This window comes from Agelaius phoeniceus, chromosome 7 (assembly GCF_051311805.1).
Source record: "Agelaius phoeniceus isolate bAgePho1 chromosome 7, bAgePho1.hap1, whole genome shotgun sequence".
Classification (NCBI taxonomy): Eukaryota; Metazoa; Chordata; class Aves; order Passeriformes; family Icteridae; genus Agelaius; species Agelaius phoeniceus.
Window position 1 is genome coordinate 18,133,484 of NC_135271.1, and position 20,192 is coordinate 18,153,675.

The 20,192-nt window shown below is 49.4% G+C and overlaps 1 protein-coding gene across 1 annotated transcript in view; it reads left to right on the top strand.

Moving 5' to 3' along the window:
- The first annotated feature begins 6,755 nt into the window (after positions 1-6,755).
- The window catches only part of ADARB1 (adenosine deaminase RNA specific B1), a 68,287-nt gene continuing 54,850 nt past the window's right edge, over positions 6,756-20,192 (top strand). Inside the window, exon 1 of the mRNA XM_054636745.2 lies at positions 6,756-6,885. The gene's annotated coding sequence lies outside the window, so the exon portion shown is untranslated. The remainder of the gene's footprint in view (positions 6,886-20,192) is intronic.

Consider the following 20,192-nt stretch of genomic DNA (forward strand, 5'->3'; position numbering starts at 1 on the left):
GCATTGGGTCCCTGCTGCAGTATGGTTGCTCTCCTCTGCTCACTGGCTAGGACACAGCATGACTGGCTGCCTTGCCATGCATTTCCTCACCACAGCCACTGCTCAGTCTGAGCTTTGAGCCCCTGTGGGTCGTTCAGGGGTGTATCTGTAGGTTTGCTGTCTGAGTGTGAGGAGTTGTCTCCCAGCTCACAAAAAAGACCTGCACTCCTTACCCTTCCTTTACCCTGCATGTCACCAGTCACACCCCAGCCCACAGGAGAGTCTGCCAGGGGCACCTTGCCAGGGACATGGCTGCGGGTGCCAGCACACCCCTCCAGCCATGGTGATGGCCCTCAACAGTCCCACTGTGGGCAATAGCTGCTGACCAGCACTCAGGGAGCTCCAGACAGCTGAAACTCCAGTGTCTCCTCCTCCTTCTGGCCCATACAGTGCCAAGAGCAGAGACTTGGCATGTCTGATCTCCTGCCATTTTTGCATGCTCCAGCATGTGCAGTGAGTGCTTTCCCCGTGTGGGGTTATTTCCTTTCCCAGATGCCCTCTTCCCTGGCTGATCCTTACATTTCCCACACTTGGTATCTGTTTCTTTTGCCTTTTATTCACCCCTGAAACCAACCCAGGTGGGTGCTTGCAGAAGCAGCCTCAGGGAATCCAAGGAAATAGAACTGCATGCAAATTTGAGCTATGAGATGGTTTGGAAGCAGATGAGATTGGCACCAGCAGCTCCTTTCATTGAGGTGTTGCATAAGAGAGGGGCAGAGGTGAATCACCTGATCCAGCTTTTTCTTCAGAGCTCAGCCCCACTTGTCCCTGCCCAGAGGAGCAGGTTTCACCATTTTTGCCTTGGTCTGTTGGCAGCACTGCCCTTGGTGGCCATCCTGCATGGATGTGCTGTCACAGTGCTGGGTCCTGGCCTTCCCAGGGCACTCAGGTAGGATGCAGCAGACCTTCCCTTGAGAGGTGTTCCTGCTCTTTGCTTCCTGACCTTTTACCAGTCACTAATCCCAGGAGGGCTCTACCTCTTATCCCATGGCAGCTGAGTTTCTTTAAGAGCTTTTGGGTATTCTTTAAGTGCTTAAGAGCATTGCCACATACCATTTTGAAATCCCCATAAAGTCCAGTTAATTGGATCACCCTTATCTCCATACTCACCGTTTCCTTGCAAGGGAAAGCCATGCCCTGCATGCTGACTCTTCCCAATGAGATAATTATCTGGGATCTGCTGATTGTGCTCTGCACCATGGTTGCTTTGTTAAACCTGGCTTTGTGTTTTTAGTTTGATGAGCAATTTCATGCTGGTCAGACATTTTTTTTCTGGGAGAGGCAGCTGGTGTGTAGCTCTGTGGTTTCTCTCTGTCTGGTCCTGATGCCTCATTGGGTGCTCTGGCAACCCAAACTGGGATTGGCATCAGGAGCGGTGTTGCTGACAGCAGGACAAGGATTTTTGTGGTGGCTTTTTTTTTCCCCTAACCAATTCAATTTTCCTTACAAAATAAGTTAAATATGTGCAAACATATTTAAATAGTGCAAACAAAACACAGTGCCTTGCTAGCAGCCTTTTTAAGATTTAGACTTTTGCATCTGGATTCCCTGAGATTTTCCAGACTTCTTGATTACAAGTAGGATGCGTGAAATATTATCTGAGGGTTTCTCTGTACTTTACCCATTGGTGTTCTGTGCCAGATGGGGTGTGTTGGTGACCTTGTTTGAACTCAGTGTGATTTGTACATGAACCACACAGGTCTGCCTGTATCTTCTCCTTGTGGCTCGTCATCCCCAAACATCTGGGGAGCCACAGTTGTCCCTGCTGTTGGGCAATGAGGAGTGGGGTCTGGATCCATGCTCACTGTCCCTAAACTGAGAATTTCTGTGGTTTAATGCAGTGCAGGTTCTCTTTGAGACTGAGTAAGCCAAGACCAGGGGCTTGCTGCTGGTCTGTCTGCTCAAGGAGTGGGTGGGATGCAGTTTGCTGTGGAGGATGTTGACAGTGGTGTACGACACATTGTTTGCCTGATGCTCCTTGGACTTGGTTTCAGCAGCTCAAGTAGGAGAGGAAGCTTAGACAAAGAAATATCCCAAACAGGAAGGTGCTAGAAAGGCAACAAATGTCAGGCCCCAGCAGGTAAAAGCAGATGATACCAGGATATCCTCCCAAGTAAAGGAGATGAAGGAAGAGATAATCACCCCGGGGCAGGCACCTCTTTGTTCCAGCTCAGCCAGCCCGGGGGAAGGTGGGGGGATGGACAGACGGTTCTCAGCTGAGCACCTGATCTGTATTTAAAGTGTGGTTTGTCTGGCTTCAGCAGGAACTGTTTGAGGGGTTGATGGACAGAAGCCAACCCACGGATGGGGAGAGGCAAGAAGAGCTGCTCCCCTGGGGGATGCTGCTGCTCCTGGTCCCTGCTGTCCCCCGGCTCGGCAGGGAGGAAGGGGGAGCTCAGAGCCCTGCTGTGGGACAGGCCATGGGGACATGAGTGTCCCCAGCTGTGAGGGCTGTGAGCGACAGCCTGATGGCTTTATGAGCACATGCACATCCCTGGTGCCTCAGCCTGGAGCTGTGTTGGTGGCTCCAGGCTGGAAGCAGTGTTGGTGCTCTGGGCAGAGGGAACCTGGCTGTGTTTACAGCTGGTTGGGATACATTAACAGCTGTCCTGGGTACATGTAATCACTGCTCACCAATGTGATGGTTCATCTGAACACCTTCCACTTCACTGGCAGAACAAGCCCTGCCTGCCTCGTGAATCCCTTTGCTTTGGGAGCAGGAGGTGTTACTGTGGGAAGACATTTAACTCTTCCCACTCTACTGTGGGAAGACACATCAACTCTGTTGATGTTCCTGCACCCACCTTTTGGCCCTCTGTGTAAAAGTAGAGCTCATGCTGCTTTCAGGGGTGCTGTGCCCACGATGCCTGATGTTGGAGGTGGGCTCCAAGAGAACACTGGGATGCTCATCATTGCTCAGTGTGCAGTGCAGGTGCATCAGATAAGCAGTGGATGCTGCAGGCACCTGGGGTGAGCTCTGGATGCTGCTGCTGCTGCTGGTGAGCAGTGTAAACAGAAGTGGTGAACCTATTCAAGCAATCCTTTTCCATGCATTTTTCCAACTCCTCACATGTCTTGGGGTTTTAAGATTGGTCTTGTATTGGTTATTTTGCAGGTTGGTTCATGACCTGTTGCTAGGCAGTGCTCAGACTGTCCCCAAGGCAGTTCTGCATTTTGGTGTCTGGTCCTGCCTGCCCACTGTGAGCCCAAAGAGCACATTTTGCTATGAGTGGCACCACACAGTCCCATGCCTGTGGGTGTGAGAGGATGAGGGGGAGCCAGAGTCCTTCCTCTGCCCTGTACTGCAGTGGGTCCCTGCAGGTGGGGTGAAAAGACCAGGACCATTGGTGCTTGTGTGAAATTGCATTGGATGTCACTCTTCCTCCAGCCCCAAGGATGGAGTTCCCTGTGGATGGAGATCCCTGTCTTCAGGATGTGTTCCCAGCTCAATGTGGGACCTGTCTGTCTTGGGGCTGCCCTGATCCAGCTTTTCCCTTGGATGCCATCAGGCAGGGCACTCTGCTTGGCTGTCACCCGATCTGTTTGTTCACGGGTAGTCTGGCACCACCATCCTGCCTCTAGACCCAGCTCAGGACACTCTGTAGGCATGAGGACACACCTCAGCATTGTTCAGGGGTCTACACAAGCAGCTTACGGCAGGAGGAGCTGCCAGACTGCCTTGAAGCATGTGCTGGCCTTAGAAATTCCTGTTACACACCACCTATGAAGCAGCTGAATCTTTGATTAGGCAGCTGCGCTCCCCAGTTGTCCTGCAGCAGCAGCCACCACCCTGGTGACAATGCCACTGTCCTTCCACAGCACTGCCAGCCTGCCATTCAGCAAGGAGTGGGTTAAACATCCTCCCTCCTTCTTTCTGCAGCATGGATTTGGAAACAGGTTCCCCAGGCTTGGCAGCTGCCCCGCTGAGGATCATATGGCGACAGCAGGGAGAAACTCCTAAGCTTGGATCTGCTGCCAGGGCTTTTCAGGGATGCAGCTTCTGTTGGGTTGGTGGCACAGAATGGTGGAGGAGGTGCTGGGTCTGGCAGTGCATCCACCACATCCTCAGGTGAGGTTAAGGACTCCGGAAGTAGGTCTGGATGAACTGGGATGCTGGATGCAAGGTGTGTCTCCAGTAGGGCAGATATGGGATGGAGAATCCATCCAAATCCACGCAGAACTGTGCACCAGGACCAGCACACAGGGATGTGTTCAGCACATGTGGGGACTCCAGGGAGCAAGACCAGTTTGCAAATCAGGTTTCCCTGAGGTGGAAAATCACTGTCAGAGCGTGGAAACTGTGGAGCTGCTTTTGACTTGTGGTGTTTGAAATGCGCCGTGCTCACTTCTACGAGTGACTGCTTAATATTTCCAATTTCCCAGGACTTGAATGAAAAAGCCATTGTTAAAGAGCCATTCATTTATTAAAGTGGGTTTACAGAAAACAAACCAAGCCAAGAAAACCCGACCAATAAAAAAAACAACAAACCCACATCAAGATTTGAAGTACTTGGAAAACTGATGTTTCATAAGCACCAGCAGCTGAGTCACAAGTGGCTCAGCTCAGCAAGGCCAGTGCTGTCTAGGGAGGGAGCCCCTTTCATTGCACAGTGGCAGGGAGCCAGCTAATCCGTGGTGGAGTTGGATCTGCCATTGAGTGGGATGAGGAGCCTGGGACCACGCTCTGCCTGCCACCCCAGCCTTGTCCCTGCCACATTTTGGGGTCAGGTTGGAAGGAACCACAATGGGTCACCTGGTCCAACCTCCCAGCTCAGGCAGGATCATCCCAGAGCACACAGCACAGGATTGTGTCTGGCAGTGATTTTCCCAACATCCTGGTGGGACACAACCACTCTGGTGACACAGAGGAGGAACTGAGGAACGTGGTTTTGTTTCGTGGCTTCACTGCTGATCCTAAGGCAGGAGAAAAATGCAGTAGTTAGTGATACATTTCCTGAGTGTGAAATGGGATGAGAAAACACAGACAGGCATTCCCAAGGCATTCCCAGAGGTGAAGGCATCAGCAGCCAAAAGCTGCCTGCCCGTTTTTCCTGCTGCTCCTGAGCAGGGCAGAGGCGAAGGGCGGTGCCTTGAGAGAAGGAAGTATAAAAATAGGTTGTTGTTCCCAGCACTGGCTTTTCTGCTGCTCCTCTTTACCCTCTGCCTGCATGGATCTTTACCTCACCAGGAACTGGGAGAGAAGGAAGAAGCCACGACCCTCTCAGTGCTGCAGTGGGGCCCGTGCTGGGTGCTGAAGGGACATGGTAATGTGGGTGTCACCACCTAAACACTCTGGAGAAACAGGTGAGAAAGCACACAGGGTTCTCAGCACAAAGATTTAGCAAGGCCAAGGTGGTTGATGCAGCAACACGTGTCAGCACATATCCAGGACCATAGGAAATGGCCTCAAGCTGTACCAAGGGAGGTTTAGATTGGATATTGGGAAAAATTCCTTCACTGAAAAGGTGGTGAGGTAGCCTCAAAGGGACAGAAATCTGGGAAAGTTCAGATTTCTCTGAGCAGTTGATGTCTGTAGTCAGCTGTGGCCAGGAATGAGATTTTGGGACATGATGAAAGTGCTCTGAAGGGCACAGATGAGGAGTGGTATCAGGCTGCAAGCCTGAAGCCTCATTCCTCGTGGGGTAAAGATCCTGAGCCACAAAAACTGGGGAGAGCAAGGGTAGCATTGTGTTCCTCTGTGTCCTGCAGCATCCCATGGGCTGAGCTGGGCTCAGCACCTGCAGGTGTCATTGAACTGCAATGACCTGCAGTGGTTTTAAACTGACAGTAAGTAAGTTTAGATTGGATTTTGGGACAAAATTCGTGGCTGTGAGGGTAGTGAGGCCCTGGCACAGGCTGCCTAGAGAAGGTGTGCTTGCCCCACCCCTGAAGTGTTCCAGGCCAGTTTGGACAGGGCTTGGTGCAAATAGTGGAAGGTGGCTCTGCCCGTGGCAGAGGGTGGAATGGGATGAGCTTTAAGGTCTCTTCCAACCCAATCCATTCTGTGACTGTATGTCAAGAGCAAAATGCAGGTCAGAAACCTGCTCCTTAGGTGACCACAAGCCTGCTGTCACAAACAGCCAAGGTTTAACGCAGTTGTTTAATCCTTTTTGGAGCCCCTGTTCCGCAGGAGGCTGAAGCCCTAACACACATCAAGAGCCATACCCGCAGTGGAAGCACTGATGAACTTTACTGACGGTGTTTGGGTGGCGATCTCCCACCGCTTCTGGAAAACACTGTTTGGCCTTCTCGTCTTGGCGCGCTGGGATGCGCTCGGACACGGACACCGCATCCAGGATGACGCTGGAATGGCAGAGCCTCGGTCCTTGGGCCCCGTGGGCGGTGCTGGGTGTGGGGCAGTGGAGGTTGGTGCGGGACCCCTCCGGGTGCGGTGCGGGGTGCGGGGGGCCCGGCCGGGACGGGCTGTGGGCGCGGGAACGGGAGGGGGGGGGACGCGAACCGTGCACCGCACGGCCCCGCCCCCGCGTCGGCCCCGCCCCCCGCTCGCCCAATCAGCGCCGCTCCTCCCAGCGCTCGGCCCCGCCCCTCGCCTCCCCGTTGCCATCTCCACCGCGCGCGAGCGCGCGAGCGCCCTCGGCCCCGCCCCCGCTCGCGCTCGGCCCCGCCAATGGGAACGGCGGAGGCGCCCGCGGGGCCCCGCCCCCGCGCGCGCGGGTCTCGCGCCGCTGGCGGGCCCGGCGCGGCCTGCACGTCGGCGGCGGCGGCGGCGGCGCGCGCACGGAGCCGCGGCGGCGGCGGCGCAGCGGGGCCGCCGCGGGGCTCGGCCGGGACCGCGCATGGCGGAGCGGCGGCGGCGGCGGGGCCCGGGCAGCGGCGCGGACAGAGGTGAGCCCGGGCTGCGGCTGCGGCGGCGGGGCGGGAGCGCCCCGCGGGACCTGTCCAGGTCCTGACGCGGTGGCAGGTGCCGGTGGTTGCCGGCCCGGCCGCTCCGCACCTGTTGAGGACGGCGGGGGCTGGGCGGGCCGGGCCGCGGTGGAGGTGCCGGTGCGGGGGCGCAGTGCGGCGCGGAGCGGGGCCCGGCCGTTCCCGGCGGGGGCGGGCGCCCGGGCGGGCTCCCCCGGGCAGGGGCCGCGGCGGCGGCGGCGTTGGGGCCATTTTGGGGGGTGGCGGAACCAGGGGAAGTTTGGCCCCGGCCGCCCGAGCCGGGGGCAGCTCCCAGCGGCACCGGCCGCCCGTTACGGCGCCCGCCCGGGGCCGCGGGGAGCGGAGAGCCCCTGTGCGGGGCAGGCGCTGCCGCGGGGGGTGCCTGCCCCTCTCCCGGTGTTCCCTTCTCGCCGTGCTCCTCCGCCCTGCCCTTCTCCCGGTGTTCCCTTCTGGCCGTGCTCCTCCGGCGTCGCCCGGTCCGGCCGCCCCCGGCACCGCCGCCCGCCCTCTGCAGTGGGGAGGCGGCGCGTCCTTGGAGAGCAGCTCGGGCGTGAAACGCGGCTGCACATCCCAGCGCCTTTCCTTCCCGGCTGGATAACCCCGCAGAGCCCTGCTCCATCTGTTGCCGTGGCTCCCGGTGGGTTTCCTTGTTCCTTTGGGATTTGGTTGGATTTGTGCTGTGCTTGGAGCAAAACTGCAGCCGTGAGATGCGTGATTGTGCTTTTCAAAGTCTGGTTTGCTTAAAAAAACAGAGATGAAAGGCTTCCAAAAAGCGCCTCTCTGGTGCCCGAGGGGTACCGCTGGCCTGGGGCTGCTCCTGCTCTCTGCCCATCTTCACCTTGCATCTCTCAGAACTCAGGTAGGGAAGCACTGATCATGGCAGAGAGGTCTACAGAGCATTCAGGACTTTGCAGTCAGGCTGGTGAATCCACAGAATCGATGGATGAGCCACCATCAGCTCTGCTGCTCCTTGGCCTGGGCTTAAATGCTTTTTATTTTTAAATTTTTTATTTACTTTTTTGGTGATATATAAAGGAAAAAACAACTTCATGTAATTTTTTAGCATAAACAATATTAGGGTCTCAGTTCTTACTGTTTTTTGTTTTATCCAAGTGGTGGTGAGCTTACTGGAGCTGTTGAGCTCTCTCTCCCAGGCACCCTGTTTGCTCTGTGAGTTACTCTGTCACTCCTGAGAGTGAAGTTGTAGCATTGTTCTTGGAGCTGTTTTATGCCAGAGAGTGGCAGCAGGCCAACCTTCCTGGACGCACAAGATGTTTAGAATAATTAGTGATGGAATAGCCCTTTAAAATAATTGTTTGGGTTTATCTAGCACTCAGTTGTAGCAATATCTACCTCTAAAAATAGGCAGGCCTCTGTGTAATGAGCCTCATAGTATAAACAAGTCATATCTTGAATGACTGTTGTTACTTTTGGGATGTCCAAGACAGATGCCTTTGGGGGTTTTGCCAAATGTTCTAACCTTTTTTTTTCCTCTGCAGTGAACTATGTTTCTTGGCCCTTAGTCCATGCAGTTGTATGCACTGACCAGAGGCAAGGCTCAGTAACCCTTGCTGTTCAGGGCTGGCACAGCTGCACAGAAAAGCTTCCCAAGGATGAGCAGTCCTGGTTTTCCCATGAAATCCATGCCCAGGTGGAGGATGGCTAGCAGTGGGCTCTGCCAGGTGACTGCATCACCCTGCTCTGGGACACTGCCCATCATGAATTCAGCACAGAGCCCCGTTCATCTGTGCTCTGACTCCTCAGTTTTCTGTGAGGCAGAGACAGAGCAGCTCAGGTGTGATCCTAATTGTGCTGTTCCTTCCTGGGATGCCTTCCAGGTGTCCCAGGGTGCAGCTGTGTGAGCACACCGTTCTTGCTTTCAGGAGGTAGGGGCGAGGGTGGCACGAGGAGCGTTCTCACATTTTGCTGGGTGCTTTATCAGAGCCCAGCCTCTCACGTGCAGGTGCTTTTTGGGGTTTGTTTTCAGCAGGCAGCATGCTGGCTGAGGCTGCTCTGTGTTGCTGACGTTCAAGAGCACTGGCTCCTCAGCTCGAGAGAGAAAAAATAGCCACCTTTTTCAGCAGGAGGAGTGCTTGCTCTGTGTTTTCTGAGAAGGTACCATTGTGCTCAGTGTTGGAAACAGGAGTGTCTCATAGCTTTGATCACATTGCTCACAGACCCCAACCCACTTGGATACTGCCCCCAGTTATCTAGATTTATCTGCTCAGTTGGAAGCTGAGTGCCCTTTTGTGGGCTGTGTTTTGGGAATGGAAATGCAGTTCCATAAGCCCTCATTGGCAGGCCTCTGGCTTGCTATGAGCACAAAGGTCTTCTGGAGAACTTTTAACTAAATGGGACTTTTTTCTCTTTTAAAAGCCACACATGTTCTGGTTTGAGTGCGTAAAGCCTAAATGGCTGGGCTTACTAATTCACACAGTTTGGGACTGGGACCAGGTGAGGCTCTACCATTCCCTAGCAAACTCATGCCTACACTTGGCAAACCCCAGACTGCTGCCTGTAGTTGTTCCCAGGCTCCCAGTCAGAGCTTCTGCCTGGGGGATGGCCAACACTGCTGTGAGAGAGCCCTGGGACAGACCACGAGTGTGCCATGCCCTCTCAGCAGTCAGTGTTGTCAGTGTCACCTGTGCCCTGAGGAGGTTTTGGGCATGGCAGTGCTGGTTGCGTTTCAGGTGGGGAATGTTTCTCTGGCTGCAAGGGCTGGGCTGGGTGTTGGTGCCAGAGGAGTTTCAGGTGAGGCTGAAATGGGTTGTCCCCAGGTGCTTGCAGTGAGTGCCTTGTTAGGCTCTTGCATTTGAAATCAGGAACCTGAGGGTCTTTGCTTGGATGTCTGGGGATGTCTGGTCTGATGAAGAGAGCCCAGAGCTCTTGCTATTGCTGCAGCTTTTGGAGCTGGTAGGTGCTTGGCACGTTTGAAACTCAAGCCATCCGGCTGCTGCAGTGTGGATTTCAGCTGATGTTTAAGTACTGAAGATTGAAACTGTATGTTTGGGCTGTATTTATCAGTGGATGCTGTTATTTATGTATCGTGGTTTGAAAGGAAATACCTTTATAGTAGAAATGCTGCCTGACCAAAGGAAAAAAAAAGCCCAAAAAAAAAAAACCCCTTGGTGAAATGATTATGTAAGCAAGTGAAATGGCATTCTAAAGCAAAAGTTTCTTTCCTGTTTGGAGACAGCGTGGCTGGGTTTTTTTCTCTTTCCTGCTGTTTAACATTTTTTAAATCCTTTTAGTGAATGTTTTTTGTATGGTAGGTATGAGAAATAGTTGTTTTTGCAATTTAAGTCCTTAAAGAGGTCATCAGCAGGCTGCCAGATATGAGTATTTGGGGCTGTAGCTGACCAAAGCAGCAGCACATGAGTCCATTTAAGTAATAATTAAGTTAAAAAAAACCAAAGAAACTCATGTAACTGCTACTACTGTGGGAGCTCAGAGGATGCTCAGTACAGTCATCCTCTTAAGAATGTCTGGTCGCAGAGGGATTCAGGATCTTTTCCTGTTCTCTGCCTGTGGGTCAGCTGTGGTGTGTGTCTGTCCCCAAACCAAGGGAATCCATCTCCTCCACAAAAGCTGCCGGGGTTACCTTGAGCTTCTGTTCCCAGCAGGAGCGCAGGGCTGAGTCAGTGCTGCCTGCCCAGGGCTGTGACTCAGTGCTGTCCCCTCCAGTGCACTGCCAGGCTGTGCCTGGAACCTCATTCCAGAGCTCTCCTCTGTGAGTATCACCTGCTCACAGGGGTTTGGGAATGTCTGACTCCTTTCCTGAGCTGTGTGTGTTGGTGGAAGTTGGTTCTTATTGAGCTTTTTTTTCTCTGTGATCCTGAGCATCCGTGCAAGTGCCAGGGAGCTCTGAAACAAGAAGCTTCTCTTGTGTGCAGTATTATCATTTCATCTTTGTGGGTTGTGTTCCTTCTTTACACTTCATTTTAACTTACTTATTTTTAAAATTTTGTTTAAAGCTTTATGTGCTTGAAGAGGAAGGGTGCTTTGTTTTTCTTTTGGAGAAATGTCTTCCCTGATGCTCCAGGGTTAGGTCTCTTTGTGGTAGACAGCTGTCTGTGCTTCTAACTCAGAATTGCTTCATAAAAAATGTCTTTAGTGGGATCTCTGGCTATCTTCCTGTGCTTCAAAGCTCAATTTCCCATTGCCTGGCATCACACTGTTAGTGCCCTTGAATGAAATTGGTCAACACCTTGAAAAGTCCATCAGATTTGCAAAGAGAATGGATTTGTCACAGGTAAATACTGAGTTGTGTGAGCACAAGAATCTGTGAGTAAGGAAATCTCAGATGAGTGCTCTGCTGAAAGAAAAGCTGTTGCTGGAGTGCAAATATTATTGGATATCAGAGGAGCTCTGTGGTAGTGAGACAAACAGGAAATCAAGTTTCATAAGTAGTTCCAGTAAAAGGTAGGTCCTTATTTTCCTAAATATCCCTTGTTTTCCTTTGTGAAAGCAGAGAGGAGTGATCTAAGGAGCAGTCTTGCATCACCATAGGTGATGGAAGGAAACAAAAGGTTTGGGTACAGTCCCTCACCCTGCCCCTGGGGGCTGAAGCACGAGGGACACAGCAACGATTTTAAATTTCCCTGTAAAGGCTCTTGCAGTTGTTTGGAGTAATGTCCTTTTATAGGTGTAGGAAAGCACTGGGGTCAGGATTTTTCCATGCAGAGTGCTTTTGGCAGAGATGCAAAAGGAAGGGCTGCTCAGCAGATTGCAGAGGAATTTTTGGGCTTAGTTAATTTACAGAGATTTTAACAGAATGGAGTTCTTGGACCTAGGTAAGGTAAACAGTATCCTGAGTATCCTCATTTGGAGAAAACATGTGAGGAATATACCATATTTTGAATTTAAAGTAGAAATATTCCTCTGTTGGGGGTGAGTTTGGTGCTGTATGGCAGAAGGTACTTTCTGATTACTTTGCTTCCTGGTGCGTTTTTTATTATGGTACTTTTAAGTTGCATAAACAATTTTATGATGGGCCTTGGGTAAAATTATGTGCGAGTACTATACCAATGTCCATTTGTCTTTGTTCCAAACTCAATTTGCCAGTGGCTCCTCCTTTCTGCTATTAGTTTTGTCATATTAATGCTGAAGAGAGATGAACTGTTGAAAATTTGATCAAAAAGAGATAAGCATGTATGCTAAACACTAGTTTCTTTCATTTGTCATGTGTAATGTCAATATGCAGTTTTTACATAGGAATTGTGAGGCAGCCTCAACCAGGAGGATTTTTTTTCTCATTTAGTCTATGTAGGTTTTGAGTTTTGCAGAGATAGTTAGTACTTGTCTCTGTTATTCTGAAGGCTTCTCCTGAAGGTGTTCAGTCTGTCTAAAATGAAGTTAATTTTGATTTAGGTTGATTTACTCAGCTCTTCAACTTTATTAGCAAATGAGCCTTAAACTTAAGGTTTCACTGCCTTTTTCCTTGCTTAGTTATGCTCTAGTGTTTGTACATGATCTCCTGGAAAACTATTAGAGGGGAGAAATACCTTTGACTTTGTTTAGATCCAAGTTTTATAAAACCTTGTTGACAGAGGCCATTGTGTATCAGAATGTGATTTAATTTTTCACCTCAAACACTGAGCACAGATACTGAGTACTTAATAAAACAACTCTAAAACTCTGTAGATGGCTCCCAGTAAGAACACAGTAGGATCTCTAATTAAAACATTCTGATCAAAACTGGACAAAGATAACGCATTTGAATGCTGCTTTTGGCCTTAGAATTGCCATGTTTTTCACAGCTGAAGGATAAGTGCTGGTATATTTAAATATCTGAAAAATGAGAAGGATTAATATAAGCCGATGGCTGAACTGTGCTTTGTTTGGGAGAAACTTGGAATAAAGCTGGCTCTGTGAGGGAACCAGGCTTATAGCCTTCCTCCACTGCCCAGGTTTTAAAGCTTGCTCTTGATATGCATGAGTAGATCGTTCTGGGAGATCAAAGGAGGAGGAGATAACTTCTTTTGTTGGGTGCTTACTCACTTTTATAACCCTGATAGCCTTTGGTCAAGTTTACACCTGGAAGGCACTTTATAGTATGGGTATTTCCCACTGTATGGAAATTACCAAGGTGTATTAAGTAGGGAGAGATCCCCTTTGCCATAGCTTCTGAATCTGGAACACAAATAGTGGTTTTCTCCCTTAAATTTTGGTAGCTTTGGTAGCTAAAACTTGTGAGCTGATTGAGCAGCACCTTTTGGATGCTGGCTCTGTGCAGGTTTGCAGCCCCTTGGACCTGTTGCCTGTGGAGTCTGCACGAAGTCTGGGTGTTGTTCACAGGTGTGGAGTCACAGGCAGCTGCAGAATCCTTGTTCTCTGTTAAACCAGAGTCATCTTTTCCAGCTGGACTAGAGCATATTCCTGTTTTTTTTGTTTTTTTTTTTACCTGTAAGCTTTTCAGAGCAGCTGTGTGGCACGATGCTTGTATTTTCTCAGCCGTGGTGGCTTTGATGTCTTCTCTGGGGCTGCAGCCCCTCTCTTGGTTTAGAAGCATTTCTACAGCCAGCAAAACCACCCTTGCAGTGCTGGCAGCAGATAGGCTTTCCTGGGATTTACTGTGTATTATACAGACCTTCTTGTAGTGATATTTTTACAGATGCTTTTTGTCTCCCGCCGCTCACCAGTGCCAAGTGGTGTTCTGCCGTTTGATGTCATGTGATACTGTGTTTTGATAACAAAGAGGAGCTGGAAATTAATGCTTAACTCAAACCAGTGATCCTGGCAGTTGTGGCTTGGGTGTGTATGCCAGTGTTTTAATTGGAGTTGGGAACATGCTTCTGAGCCTACACAAACATGTAGATGTGGCACACAGGGGCATAGCTTAGTGGTGGACCTGGTTAGGCTCAATGGTCTTTGAGGTCTTTTCCAAACTTGATAATTCCATGATTCTGTGACAATTCTGCATGTCTCCACCTCTGTGCTTGAGGTGGGACAGCTTGCCCAGGCTCCCTTTGGAGGAGGGTGAGTGCAGAGATGAGCTCTAGGGGCATGTCCACTGTCTCCAAGTTTGTGATTGGCTTGTGCTTCTGTTGCTAATGACTGTTCAGAGTTTGATTAATAAGAAGCTAAATCGGGACCTTTCACTGAATTAGCAGCTCTCAAGAACATGAGACAGAAAAGCACAGCTGATGCAAGCCAAAGCAGCAGGGTCTGCTTGGGAGAGTGTGCCTGTGCTTTTGGCCAAGTACTGCCAAAGGGGTGCAGTCTCCCAGAAAATCTTTTGTGAAAGTGGAGAAAATCCTGTCTTCACTCCATAATCTACCATCCATGCTGGGATTGGTGGGAGCTCAAGCCCAGTAGCTTCCCCCCTCTATTTCACGAGGACTGTCAGGTCCTTCCATCAAATCTGCAAAATCTGGTTTTTCTCATATCTTTGAAACTCTTGCAAAAATCTGTTACGTTAAATGCAACTCTGCTGTTCACCACGAGGATGATAATGAGTTGGGCAAGCTTCCCAACTGGGGGAAAAGGGTGCATTAGTCTGGAAACCTTTGGGTAGTTTGTCTCTGTTTGATGCTTTTGTATCCAAGTTGATTTTCCCAGACCTCAGTGCTGACAAATATGGATAACGAAGGATAATGAGTACTACTGTAGCTCTGTCGGGTTTTTTTTTCCCTGGTGCAGCTTAGTTTATCTTCTTTTATCCCTGAAAGCTATTCTTAGTAAGTGGTTGTTTTTCTTGAATTAAATGAGTGAATAATCACTATTTCATTCACTGTCCTTACATATGTTTAAATATAGTATTAACCTAATCTTCTTATATGCTTTTCCTTCTGCTGCTCCTGAGTTCCTAAAGGAATCAGGTTCACTATTAGTAAGATCTATGAATGAACTTGCCTGGAAATGAAATAGTTCTTTTGAGCTTTGGCTTGTGTTTATTGCCAAGATGGTAATTTATTCATATATTTGGACAGCAGCATCATTCCTCATGCACATAACTTCTGTGCTGTCAAGAGAACTTTTTCTGCCTACAAATTCCTCAGATACAGTCTGTGAGAGGGTTTTGTTTTTTTTCTTTTCCCCTGCTTGGAAGGGAGAGCGACTGTTTGGTGTCAAACCTTTGGTTTTCCATTTGAGGAAGGAAGGAAGGAGGGAGGGAGCTCTCCGTGGTACCGAGCGGGGCCGCCGGGCTGCGGGCGCTTGTGCCGCCGGCAGGAAGGGAGGGGAGGGAGAGGCTCGTCCTGCCCTCCTGCTCCTGCCACATCCCGCTTACATAACTCACTGTACAAAGTATATTCCATAGGTTTTTAAAATATTATTGTGTTGCATAGATATAAATAAACAACTTCAGTAAATATAGCTAGTGTTCCTATAACTCTGTACTATTTTTTCTCTCATCACTGTGTTTCACATCACGATGGCTAGCTGGCTTTTTCTTGCAGCCCAGATAATACCCAGGGCCACTGGGTAGTATTCCCAACCCCACTGCTTATTTTCCATCTCCTTTGGCTTCCTTGTATGCTTTTTCTCAGACAGAAGCTCAGTCAGGTTTCAGTCAGCAGGTCAGCTGAAGGTGGGCAATGCCTCCTTTGGGGCCAGTTGCCCAGCCTGGATGTGAACACCCGCAGCTTCTCTCAGCATCTGGGATGCCCTTGCTGGCTTTCAGCCTTTTTCAAGTTCAGGGTTCACAGAATAGCCAGTGTTGGGAGGATCCCACAAGGATTATTGAGTCCATCTCCTGTCCCTGCACAGGACAACCCCAGGAAGAGCTGGGGCTTGTTCTCCTTTCAATGTGTTCTTTCTTCAGTCCTTTGTTCAATAGGTTTACTTTCTTTTAAAGTTTGCTTTCCAGACTTAAGCAAGGTTCCCCAGTGGCTGTGAGAACATTTTCTAAGTAACTGCTCTTGATGGCTTTCAGTGAGTATGGAAGGAACTAGAAGTACATTTGATTATTGCAATAAAAGCTCTGTTGAGGAATATGGCTATTGACTGTGGCTTTCTTGCCAGAGCATCACCTGATCTGTAGGACAGCTTAGCTGAAGCAGGCTGCTTTTAAAGCTGAAGAGAAATAGCCAATATTCTCAAGGTCATAGCTTTTAGAATGCTGTGGTAGAAAGTAGGGAAAGAATTTTTCTGCTGGTAGCTTTCAGTGCAGCAGAGCTCCTCAGCATTATTTATGGCTTTGGCTTAGGTATTTTTGCATCTCCCTGGATCACAGACCTTCCTTTGCTGTCTTCTGGTGTTTTCTTGCCTAGGTTTGGTATGTTGCTGTAGTTCAAATTGGACATAAATTGTAAAAATACAAAATAATACAAAAATTGTATTAATGGGGATTTTTACATCCAGTGGTACTTAAAATGCATCCAAAGACCTCTTGCTCCAGCAGTTGTCCTGGCAGCATTGCTAGTGAATAGTACTTTAATATGTGTGCAGTGGGGTAGTTTTGAATAAATGGCTTTTGGATCTATCTTAGGAGGCTGCTGATGTTCTTATTGCAGGATTTCACCTCCCAGAGCTAAGACTGGGTTTCTTGTAAAGTGCATGTTCACAGTGCATAGGTTATCCTTGAGAGAACAGCCAACTCCCTGCATTTCTGAATCAGTAGCTGCTTCTTTACTTCACAGAAAATGCATACAGTATGTGCATATATTAAAAATACATGCATATGTATAATATTTTATCTTCAGTACTTTGTCCAGAATACAAACTTCAGTCTAAAAATAACTGCAGTAAAAGGTCACTAAAGTAGGTTCATAATCCAAATTCCACTCAACATGGAGTTTTTTTGGCACGTGAACTGATAGGCTCTTTGCTTCTGTGGCTGAGATCTCTTAAGTACTCTTGATGGCATTAAATGGCTCTTTCTCTCTGTGGTTTTGTTCTCCTGAACCTGAAGGAAATGTTATGTCTTGAGTTATTTGCTCCCCTGGGTTTGTGTGCCAGGGGAACAGGGGTTTCCCATCCTCCTACCTGGAGCAGGTGCATCACAGGCTGTGCAGAAGCAGTGCTGGTCTCCTTGGTCATCTGCTGCTCTTTTAAAATCTTGGGCATTTCTCTGGTGGTGCCATCCTTGGACCTTATACCTGTGCTGCTGTAGGTGTTGGGAGCAGCAGAGACAGAGGGAGGATGTGGTGGTGCTGGTCCAGGTGTGTGTGTGCCCTGTGAGATGGGGTATGGCAGCAGCATCTTGGGTGGATCAACTTTTGCCTGGAAATACTGAGCAGGGAAGACACAACTCTCTGGTGTCCAGCAAAATCCCAGGCAAGTGATTTCTTCAGTCCTTTACCCATGTCCCAAGTGAAGGCTGGTGTCTCTTGGATTTGTCATCCTTCCTCTGCAGCTCCTGGCTGCTTGGTGCTGGCTGCTGCCTGGCTGTGGCACATGTGGGAGGCTGGCAGCTCTGCCCTTCTCCTGGGGTCACCCAGATGTGCTTTCTGAGGGCTGTAGAAGGATAAATGTGCTTGGGGCGACTCCAGTGTTACTTGCTCTGCCAGCATTTGCAGCATGTATCGATTCTGCCTGAAAAGCATGGAGTGTTTCTTGCCTTTGATTCTCTACAGTGCTCCCTTCCAGGACTGATAATTGTTTCCCTTTTCTCCTGTATTTGTACAGTCAGACTCTGATTTGTTCTTCTTGACTGAGCAGCTCTTTAGGGTACTTCTCTCAAGCTCCCTGTGCCATGTACCACCCTTTGTTTGCCTTCTGCTTTGATGTGATGCTGATTTGCAAGGGCTAGCAAAGTTGGGCAGGGTCATGTATGCAAAGATTGCCCAGAGAAGCTGTGGCTGCCCCATCCCTGGATGTGTTCAAGGCCAGGTTGGACAGGGCTTGGAGCAACCTGATGTAGTCAAGATGTTTGATTTGGAATGAGATGAGCTGTAAGGTTAAGGTCCCTTCCAACCCAAACCAGGCTGAGATTCTATGGTCTGGAACTCTCATCACTTATTCATTAATTTTTCCTCTCTAAGTATTTTCAGGTTTGTCATGCTGGGAGACTCTTTGGGGCTATTTTGTGTAAATAATTTAGTAGATAAAATAGGTGTAAATATTTCAACTCCTATTGGTTTCCTTTGGCTATCAGGAACAACTTTAATACTCAGCTTTTCAGGTAACCATAACATCACTTGTTATTTCTCAATTTTTATCTGAACTCAAAAAGGCTAATGAAAATTTATGCATAGTTACCTCCCAACATCTCAGCCCTTGGGGGGAATACATCAAAACTGTCTGATGTAGTCTTGAGTCTTGATACATTCCAAGTTTTGATCAAGTTGCCCTCTGGTGTGGTTTTAGTTCAAGGGGGACCTTATTGCTCCCTGCAACTCCCTCACAGGAGTAGATTGTAGCCAGGTAGGGATAGATCTCTTCTCTCAGACAGCAGGTGACAGGACCAGAGGAAATGGCCTCAAGTTGTGCCAGAGCATGTTTAGATTGACTAGTAGGAAACATTTCTTCACTGGAAGGGTGGCCTGGCACTGGCACAGGCTGCCCAGGGCAGTGGTGCAGTCACCATCCCTGGAAGTGTTCAGGGGTGTAGATGTGGCACCTGGGACCATGATTCAGTTGTGAACATGGAGGTTGTGTCTTCAGAGCTGGGCTCAATGATCTTAGAGCCATTTTCCAACTTCAGTGCTTCTATGATTCCATGTGTGAGTAACATCGACCCCAGGTCCTGAGCATGCTGGTCGTGCCAGCATCTTCCCTCTCTCTCGCTTTCCTCCTGCCTTACCCAAAATCTTCTGGGTGTTTTCCTTGCTTGTCTTGTCAAACTCTGGGATATATTAGAGTTTCTTGAATATGAAGGTGCTAAGTCCCATTTCTGCACAACGTGTCTGAAAAATGGCTAATATTCTGTGATGGCAAACACTCTGCCCACACACCCAAGCGGTGATGGCACTCAGATTTTACACCACAAGTGTGGTTGGTGGTGGGTTTTTTTTGTTTTGTTTTGAGGTTTTTTTTTGTTTTTATTTTTTTCTTTCTTTAACATAAAGTAACCTGTTGTTGAGTAACTCAAGGAACTGCTCAGGAAGGAGCAGTTTGAGGCAGTTTTTGCTAGAGAGATCCCTGACAGCCAGTTGCAGCCCAGATCCTGAGGAAAGCTTCCAGGATCTCAGAAGACTGGCGGGAAGTCAAGGTGCGTCAGAAGTTAGCTTGAAGTTCTTCAAATCTGCTCATATTTTAGTAGGAGAAAAGCAGAAATGTGACTGTAAAAGTGAAATGTAACACCTTCCTATTCTTAGAAGTCCTGCAGCTTGTTCTTCCTAAAACCTTGCAGGGATGAGACAGATATCAAAATCCCAGAAGTCACTACTATGGAGATGCAGACTGTCAGTGAGACTGGAGTCACAAACATGGGGTGCTTCTAGTTTAGCTTGCTGCTGCCATGCTCCCTCTGGGACAGCCTCAGAGTGGGCCTCTGTGGAGAAGAAAACTCAGTTCAAGATGCAGCCACTGTTATTTTGGCCTCCTGCTGCCCTGGGACACTTGGTGTCTTTCTTGTCCAATGTGGTGGGGTGAGAGCCACCATGTGCCCAGAGTCCTTGCTGTGGTCTGATCCCATCCCTGCATCTCTCCTCTGCAGTCTCCAACTCTGCCCAGAGCACAAAATGAATGTCCATAGAGAAGCAGCAAGAAAACAACTGACCTGGAAATATGTTTTCCAGCTAACCCAATCCTTTGTTGGGAAAACAGCGTGATTCAGGCTTTATTCACAGTCTTTTAAATTCCCTGTACATGGAGTTCCTGTAAGGTGCAAGTTAAAGCTCAAGGAATAAAGAGCTCTAAAGCTATTCCATGTGCCTTGCATAACATTTATTGTAACAATAATACTAAGCCTGGTAAAAAGGCTGTTGGTGGGTGCACTTGTGCAATCCATTATTTCTCCCCCCCCGGTGTAGTTTGTGCTTTCTGGCATTTTGTGCACAGCAGATGCAGTTTGTGCTCTATCTCCCATGGGGAAGCTGTTGGTGAGCTGGAGAATGGGAGTCAAAGGATACATCCACAATTCCCCCTCTGTCTTCATGGGACTTCACCTGGAGTGCTGTGCCCAGGTTTGGGCTCCTCAGCACAAGAAAGACATGGGCCAGTTAGAGTGGGTCCAGAGGAGGCCCTGAAGGTGCTCCAAGGGCTGGAGCCCCTCTGCTCTGGAGCCAGGCTGGGAGAGCTGGGCTGTTCACCCGGAGAGGAGAAGGCTCTGGGGGACCTTAGAGGCCCTTCCAGTGCATAAAGGGGCTCCAGGAGAGCTGGAGAGGGACTTGAGGCAAGGGCCTGGAGTGAAGGAGAGGGGGGAATGGCTTCCCATTGAGAAA